This window comes from Triticum aestivum, chromosome 6A (genome assembly GCF_018294505.1).
Source record: "Triticum aestivum cultivar Chinese Spring chromosome 6A, IWGSC CS RefSeq v2.1, whole genome shotgun sequence".
NCBI lineage: Eukaryota > Viridiplantae > Streptophyta > Magnoliopsida > Poales > Poaceae > Triticum > Triticum aestivum.
Window position 1 is genome coordinate 258,046,078 of NC_057809.1, and position 8,601 is coordinate 258,054,678.

Below are 8,601 nucleotides of genomic sequence, written 5' to 3' on the forward strand. Positions count from 1 at the left end.
ATGATATTGGCCATATCATGTCACTACACTATTTGATTGCATGTGATGTTTATCATGTTTATGCATCTTGTTTGCTTAGAACGACGGTAGTAAATAAGATGATCCCTTACAACAATTTCAAGAAGTGTTCTCCCCTAACTGTGCACCGTTGCTACAGTTCGTCGCTTCTAAGCACCACGTGATGATCGGGTGTGATGGATTCTTACGTTCACATACAACGGGTGTAAGACAGTTTTACACAGCGAAAACACTTAGGGTTAACTTGACGAGCCTAGCATGTACAGACATGGCCTCGGAACACGGAGACCGAAAGGTCGAGCATGAGTCGTATAGCAGATACGATCAACATGAAGATGTTCACCGATGATGACTAGTCCGTCTCACGTGATGATCGGACACGGCCTAGTTGACTCGGATCATGTAATCACTTAGATGACCAGAGGGATGTCTATCTGAGTGGGAGTTCATAAGATGAACTTAATCATCTTGAACATAGTCAAAAGACCTTTTTGCAAATTATGTCGTAGCTCGCGCTTTAGTTCTACTGTTTTAGATATGTTCCTAGAGAAAATATAGTTGAAAGTTGACAGTAGCGATTATGCGATCAGTAGAAAGCTTATGTCCTTAATGCACCGCTTAGTGTGCTGAACCCCAAACATCGTTTGTGGATGTTTCGAACATCGAACATACACGTTTTGATAACTACGTGATAGTTCAGTTAAATGGTTTAAGTAGAGGCACCAAAGACGTTTTCGAAACGTCACGGAACATAAGAGATGTTTCGAGGGCTGAAATTGGGATTTCAGGCTTGTGCCCACGTCAAGAGGTATAAGACCTCCGACGATTTTCTTAGCCTGCAAACTAAGGAGAGAAGCTCAATTGTTGAGCTTGTGCTCAGATTGTCTGAGTGCAACAATCACTTGAATCAAGTGGGAGTTGATCTTCCAGATGAAATAGTGATAGTTCCTCCGAAGTCATTACCACCAAGCTGCTAGAGCTTCGTGATGAACTATAATATATCAAGGACATATATGATGATCCTTGAGATATTCGCGATGTTTGACTCCGCGAAAGTAGAAATCAAAAGGGAGCATCAATCGTTGATGGTTAGTAAAACCACTAGTTTCAAGAAGGGCAAGGGCAAGAAGGGATACTTCATGAAACGGCAAATCAGCTGCTGCTCTAATGAAGAAACCCGAGGTTAAACCCAAACCCGAGACTAAGTGCTTCTGTAATAAGGGGAACAACCACTGGAGCAAGATTACCCTAGATACTTGGTGGATGAGAAGGCTGGCAAGGTCGATAGAAGTATATTGGATGTACATTATGTTAATGTGTACTTTACTAGTACTCCTAGTAGCACCAGGGTATTAAGATATCGGTTCAGTTGCTAAGTGTTAGTAACTCGAAATAAAAAAAAAGCTACGAAATAAAAGGAGACTAGCTAAAGGTGAGCTGACGATATGTGTTGGAAGTGTTTCCAAGGTTGATGTGATCAAGCATCGCACGCTCCCTCTACCACCGAGATTGGTGTTTGCGTTGAGCATAGACATGATTGGATTATGTCTATCGCAATATGGTTATTCATTTAAGGAGAATAATGGTTACTCTATTTATTTGAATAATACCTTCGATGGTCTTGCACCTAAATAAATGGTTTATTGAATCTCGATCGTAGTGATACACATTTTCATGCCAAAAGATATAAGATAGTAATGATAGTACCACTTACTTGTGGCACTGCCATGTAAGTCATATTGGTGTAAAACGCATGAAGAAGCTCCATGTTGATGGATCTTTGGACTCACTCGTTTTTGAAAAGTTTGAGACATGCAAACCATGTCCATTGGTGTTTACGCATGAAGAAACTCCATATAGATGGATCATTTGGACTCACTTGATTTTGAACCACTTGAGATATGCAAATCATACCACATGGGCAAGATGACTGAAAAGCCTCGTTTTCAGTAAGATGGAACAAGATAGCAACTTGTTGGAAGTAACACATTTTGATGTGTCCAGTCCAATGAGTGCTGAGGTATGCAGTGAATATCGTTATGTTCTTACTTCACAGATGATTCGAGTAGATGTTGAGAATATTTACTTGATGAAACACAAGTCTGAATTATTGAATGGTTCAAGTAATTTCAGAGTGAAGTAGCAGATCATTGTGACAAGAGGATAAAATGTCTATGATATGATCATAGAGATGAATATCTGAGTTACGAGTTTTGGCACACAATTAAGACATTGTGGAAATTGTTTCGCAATTAATACTGCCTGGAACACCATAATGTGATGGTGTGTCCGAACATCATAGTTGCACCCTATTGGATATGGTGCATACCATGATGTCTCTTATCGAATTACCACTATCGTTCATGGGATAGGCATTAGAGACAACCACATTCACTTTAAATAGGGCACCACGTAATTCCGATGAGATGACACCATATGAATTATGGTTTAGAGAAACCTAAGTTGTCGTTTCTTAAAAGTTTGGGGCTGCGACGCTTATATGAAAAAGTTTCAGGTTGATAAGCTCGAACCCAAAGCGGATAAAATACATCTTCATAGGACACCCAAAACAGTTGGGTATACCTCCTAATTTAGATCCGAAAGCAATATGAATTGTTTCTAGAATCGGGTCCTTTCTCGAGGAAAGGTTTCTCTCGAAAGAGTTGAGTGGGAGGATGGTGGAGACTTGATGAGGTTATTGAACCGTCTCTTCAACTAGTGTGTGACAGGGCACAGGGAGTTGTTCCTGTGGCACCTACACCAATTGAAGTGGAAGCTTATGATAGTGATCATGAAACTTCGGATCAAGTCACTACCAAACCTCGTAGGATGACAAGGATGCGTACTACTTCAGAGTGGTACGTAATCCTGTCTTGGAAGTCATGTTGCTAGACAACAATGAGCCTACGAGCTATGGAGAAGCGATGGTGGGCCCAAATTCTGACGAATGGTTAGAAGCCATGAAATCCGAGATAGGATTCATGTATCAGAACAAAGCATGGACTTTGGTGGACTTGCCCGATGATCGGCAAGCCATTGAGATAAATGGATCTTTAAGAAGAAGACGGACGTGGATGGTAATGTCACCATCTATGAAGCTCGACTTGTGGCGAAGAGTTTTTCACAAGTTCAAGGAGTTGACTACGATGAGATTTTCTCATACGTAGCGATGCTTAAGTCCGTCGGATTCATGTTAGCATTAGCTGCATTTATGAAATCTGGCAGATGGATATCAAAACGAGTTTCCTTACCAATTTTCGTAAGGAAAGGTTGTATGTAATACAATCAGAAAGTTTATGTCGATCCTAAGGATGCTAAAAGGTATGCTAGCTCCAGCGATCCTTCTAAGGACTGGAGTGAGCATCTCAGAGTTGGAATGTATGCTTTGATGATGATCAAAGATTTTGGGTTTGTACAAAGTTTATGAGAAACTTGTATTTCCAAAGAAGTGAGTGGGAGCACTATAGAATTTCTGATGAGTATATGTTGTTGACATATTGATGATCAGAAATGATGTAGAATTTCTAGAAAGCATATAGGGTTATTTGAAAGGTGTTTTTCAATGGAAAGCCTGGATTAAGCTACTTGAACATTGAGCATCAAGATCTATAAGGATAGATCAAAATGCTTAATAATACTTTCAAATGAGCACATACCTTGACATGATCTTGAAGGTGTTCAAGATGGACCAGTCAAAGAAGGAGTTCTTGCCTGAGTTGTAAGGTACGAAGTTAAGACTTAAAGCTCGACCACGGCAGAATAGAGAGAAAGGACGAAGGTCATCCCCCATGCTTAAGACGTAGGCTCTTCAGTATGCTATGCTGTGTACCGCACCTGAAGTGTGCCTTGCCATGAGTCAGTCAAGGGGTACAAGAGTGATCCAAGAATGGCTCACAGGACAGCGGTCAAAGTTATCCTTAGTAACTAGTGGACTAAGGAATTTTCTCGATTATGGAGGTGGTAAAAGAGTTCGTCGTAAAGGGTTATGTCGATGCAAGCTTGACACCTATCCGGATAGCTCTGAATAGAGAGACCGGATACATATAATGGAGCAATAATTTAGAATAGCTCCAAGTAGAACAGTTATTTGGAATAGCTCCAAATAGAACGTGGGAGCTACATCTAGGAGATGACATAGAGATTTGTAAAGCACACACGGATCTGAAAGGTTCAGACCCGTTGACTAAAACCTCTCTCACAAGCAGAACATGACCAAACCCCAGATCTCATTGAGTCTTGATCACATGATGATGTGAACTAGTTTAGTGACACTAGTAAACTCTTTGGATGTTGGTCACATGGTGATGTGACCTGTCAGTGTTAATCACATGGTGATGTGAACTAGATTATTGACTCTAGTGCAAGTGGGAGACTGTTGGAAATATGCCCTAGAGGCAATAATAAAAGTGTTATTATTATATTTCTTTGTTCATGATAATAGTCTATTATCCATGCTATAACTGTATTATCCGGAAATCGTAATACACGTGTGAATACATAGACCACAATATGTCCCTAGTGAGCCTCTAGTTGACTAGCTCGTTGTGATCAACAGATAGTCATGGTTTCCTGGCTATGGACATTGGATGTCGTTGATAACGGGATCACATCATTAGGAGAATGATGTGATGGACAAGACCCAATCCTAAGACTAGCACAAAAGATCGTGTAGTTCATTTGCTAGAGCTTTGCCAATGTCAAGTATCTCTTCCTTCGACCATGAGAGCGTGTAACTCCTGGATACCGTAGGAGTGCTTTGGGTGTATCAAACGTCACAACGTAACTGGGTGACTATAAAGGTGCACTACAGGTATCTCCGAAAGTATCTATTGTTTTATGCGGATCGAGACTGGGATTTGTCACTCCGTGTAAACGGAGAGGTATCTCTGGGCCCACTCGGTAGGACATCATCATAATGTGCACAATGTGACCAAGGGGTTGATCACAGGATGATGTGTTACGGAACGAGTAAAGAGACTTGCCGGTAACGAGATTGAACAAGGTATCGGTATACCGACGATCGAATCTCGGGCAAGTACAATACCGCTAGACAAAGGGAATTGAATACGGGATTGATTAAGTCCTTGACATCGTGGTTCATCCGATGAGATCATCGTGGAACATGTGGGAGCCATCATGGGTATCCAGATCCCGCTGTTGGTTATTGACCGGAGAACGTCTCGGTCATGTCTGCATGTCTCCTGAACCCGTAGGGTCTACACACTTAAGGTTCGATGACGCTAGGGTTATAAAGGAAGTTTGTATGTGGTTACCGAATGTTGTTCGGAGTCCCGGATGAGATCCCGGACGTCACGAGGAGTTCCGGAATGGTCCGGAGGTAAAGATTTATATATGGGAAGTCCTGTTTTGGTCACCGGAAAAGTTTCGGGCGATATCGGTAATGTACCGGGACCACCGGGAGGGTCCCGGGAGTCCACCAAGTGGGGCCACCTGCCCCAGAAGGTTGCGTGGGCCAAGTGTGGGAGGGGACCAGCCCCTAGGAGGGCTGGTGCGCCCCCCACAAGGGTGCAAGGCGCAAGGGAGAGTGGGAGGGGGCAAACCCTAGTCCAGATGGGCCTTAAGGCCCATATTGGTGCGCCTCCCTCTCCTCTCCCCCCTTGGCCGCCTCCCCTTTGCCATCTAGGGCTGGCCGCACCCCTTGGGGGTGGGAAACCCTAAAGGGGGCGCAGCCCCCCCTTCCCCCTATATATAGATGAGGTTTGGGGCTGCCATACACATGAGTTCTATCCCTCTTGGTGCAGCCCTACCTCTCTCCCTACTCCTCCTCTCCCATGGTGCTTGGCGAAGCCCTGCTGGATTGCCACGCTCCTCCATCACCACCACGCCGTTGTGCTGCTGTTGGATGGAGTCTTCCTCAACCTCTCCCTCTCTCCTTGCTGGATCAAGGCGTGGGAGACGTCACCGGGCTGTACGTGTGTTGAACGCGGAGGTGCCGTCCGTTCGGCACTTGATCATCGGTGATTTGAATCACGACGAGAACGACTCCATCAACCCCGTTCACTTGAACGTTTCCGCTTAGCGATCTACAAGGGTATGTAGATGCACTCTCCTTCCCCTCGTTGCTAGTCTCTCCATAGATAGATCTTGGTGACACGTAGGAAAATTTTGAATTTCTGCTACGTTCCCCAACACTCTTGAGAATTCTTGATATATTAATATCTCTCGCCTTTTGCGTTCATTTCTTGGTCCCCGTGTTGTTTCTAACCGGAATACCGACAAATGGTCTGTGATGTGTAAATTCTAAACTTCAAGCAACCATATTGCTTTGAAGTTATTGGTCTACAGTTTCATTCTAAGTCTATTGCTTATCGAATCATCATTCGAACATTGTTCGTGCTACCTAGTCCAGATTCCTGGGTGCACCCTTCTATCATTGTTCAGTTGTGTATGTTTCCCTCAGCATACAAAATTATATCATTTGATCTGACAAATGATATTTCCTTGTTCACATAATTGTGGAAATCAATCCTTTGGAAATCTCGATGATTTGTTGCTGAGCCTATCAGCCACCTCCTTATCGTGTCCTTGGTTTACTGATGAACTCTTGTTTCAGAGCTCACTTCCATAGATCATTTCTGAGAATCTCACAATGTCATCTCGTCAAATTGTGTTGCACCTTTTCTTCTCAGGCATCCTGAGTATGAGGTATCCTGACACCAATCAAATCTGAATCTCGGTCAGATATGATGGTTGGAACATATTTCCAAGAGTTATAACATTGGTCTTTATATGATCTGGTAAGGTGGTGTCATACCTAGCCCACCTGGCCGGAGGCCCTATTGTTATAGTTCCCTTTTAGCAATGTTATCCATTCTTCCATGAGGAAACTGTAAGACTTATTCCATAAGTTGTTCCTGATGGATCCTTTGTGTATCCAAAGTCTAACCTTTGCTTGAAGACCATGTCAATGCTATCTCAAAGCATGTCACTGGTACTCCGATTTTCAACAAGAACATTTGAAGCCCAATGCTAAATGTTTCCTGCTCAATTATCCAAACACCATTGTATGGGTAATGTCATGAAATTCCTCTCCCCTTACCTAAAAGGGTTTTCTATGTTATATCCTATCATGGATATCATGCTCTGCTTGTCCTTGGGAAGGATATACCCCTGGAATATGTGTTTCAACACATTTTCCTTTCCATTGTTCTGTTTAATCTGATAATCATATTTTCCTTTCCATTGGTTTGCTTGACTTTTTCTTGTGATATATATAATCTAAGAAGTAATAATTCACTGCTTATGTAAACACCTCGGTGTACAACTCTGTCAGTGAGACCCTGTTTCTACTGTTGATAACATTCCGGTAACCGCCGATGGACGAGAACTTTGCCTAATGGCCCGCCTCGTTCAAGGAGGAGGAAAATGGTTCTCTTCGTCCCTCGCCCTTGGTACCGATGTTGTTGCCGACATAACCGACAGACTATCCTCTGACATGCCTTGATTACATGATTGTGCAAGATGTCACCACCCTTCCTACTTTTAACCCACATGATGGGCCCATAACCCACTGTTCCACAGGACTGAAACCTGACTCTCCTGTACAACCCTGTTTCTAATGGTTATTCCCCATGCTTGGCTTCGTATTTAATTCACGGGCCACCTTCCTAGTTCTCTATTCTGGTATCAGACACAATACTTACTCTCGCTTCTCTGAACCCCTTTCTCACTCTGGTTCAGACTTCGAGCAACTATCTATCCGCTTGGAACCTCTTATTGCACCTTCGTACCTTACTCTTGATGTATTTTATATGTTCAACTCGAGAGATAATCTTATGCTCATTCATGGGTTAACCCCAGATTGTTTCCCTCCTAAGCATTCTGTCGTAGCCGAGCTACCCTTTACCTATCCGTAAGTATGTTGAAGTTCCCAAAAAAAAGAAAAAAAGAAAAAAAAGAGGACAACTTCACCATGATGACCCGAAACAGAGGAAGGAAGACATCAAGGTAATGGATCGACCTCTTCGAGAAGAGCAACCAAGGCCGAGCAGCTCCGTTAGAATTTCGTAACCAGAACCTTACCCCTTTACTCCGCCTCTTAAATCTCGGGACGAGATTTTTTGTAGTGGAGGAGAATTGTGACGCCCGGATAATTAAGCTAAAGTAAACCTCTGTTAACGATGCCAAGTCACCACAGTTACTGTTGCTAATCTCGCGTTAGTTCGAGACCGATTCAAATTTAAAATCAAATCAAACAGTAAAAGTTTTCAAAAACTAAAACTAAAAAGTTCTAAATGTGATAAATAAATTCATGAGTAATAATGTTGGGGAAACCAACATTTCTTGTAATATTTTATTAAACTAAGACAACCAAAACAGAGGGCAAAATAATTAATTAAATGCCTTTTATAAAGTTATAATAATGTAACTAATTTAGTAGTGTGCCAAAATAATTGTGGCAGTGGACTAATTAGTAATAATAATTTAGGTGCTTATCTGGTATTTTATAAAACTAACATAAAAGAAACTTCAAGTGAAAACAGTAAAGAAATAAAATAAATAAAAAGAAAAGGTCTAAACAAAAACAAAACAAAAAAAGAGAAAAGGAAGAAAGACCCCTCC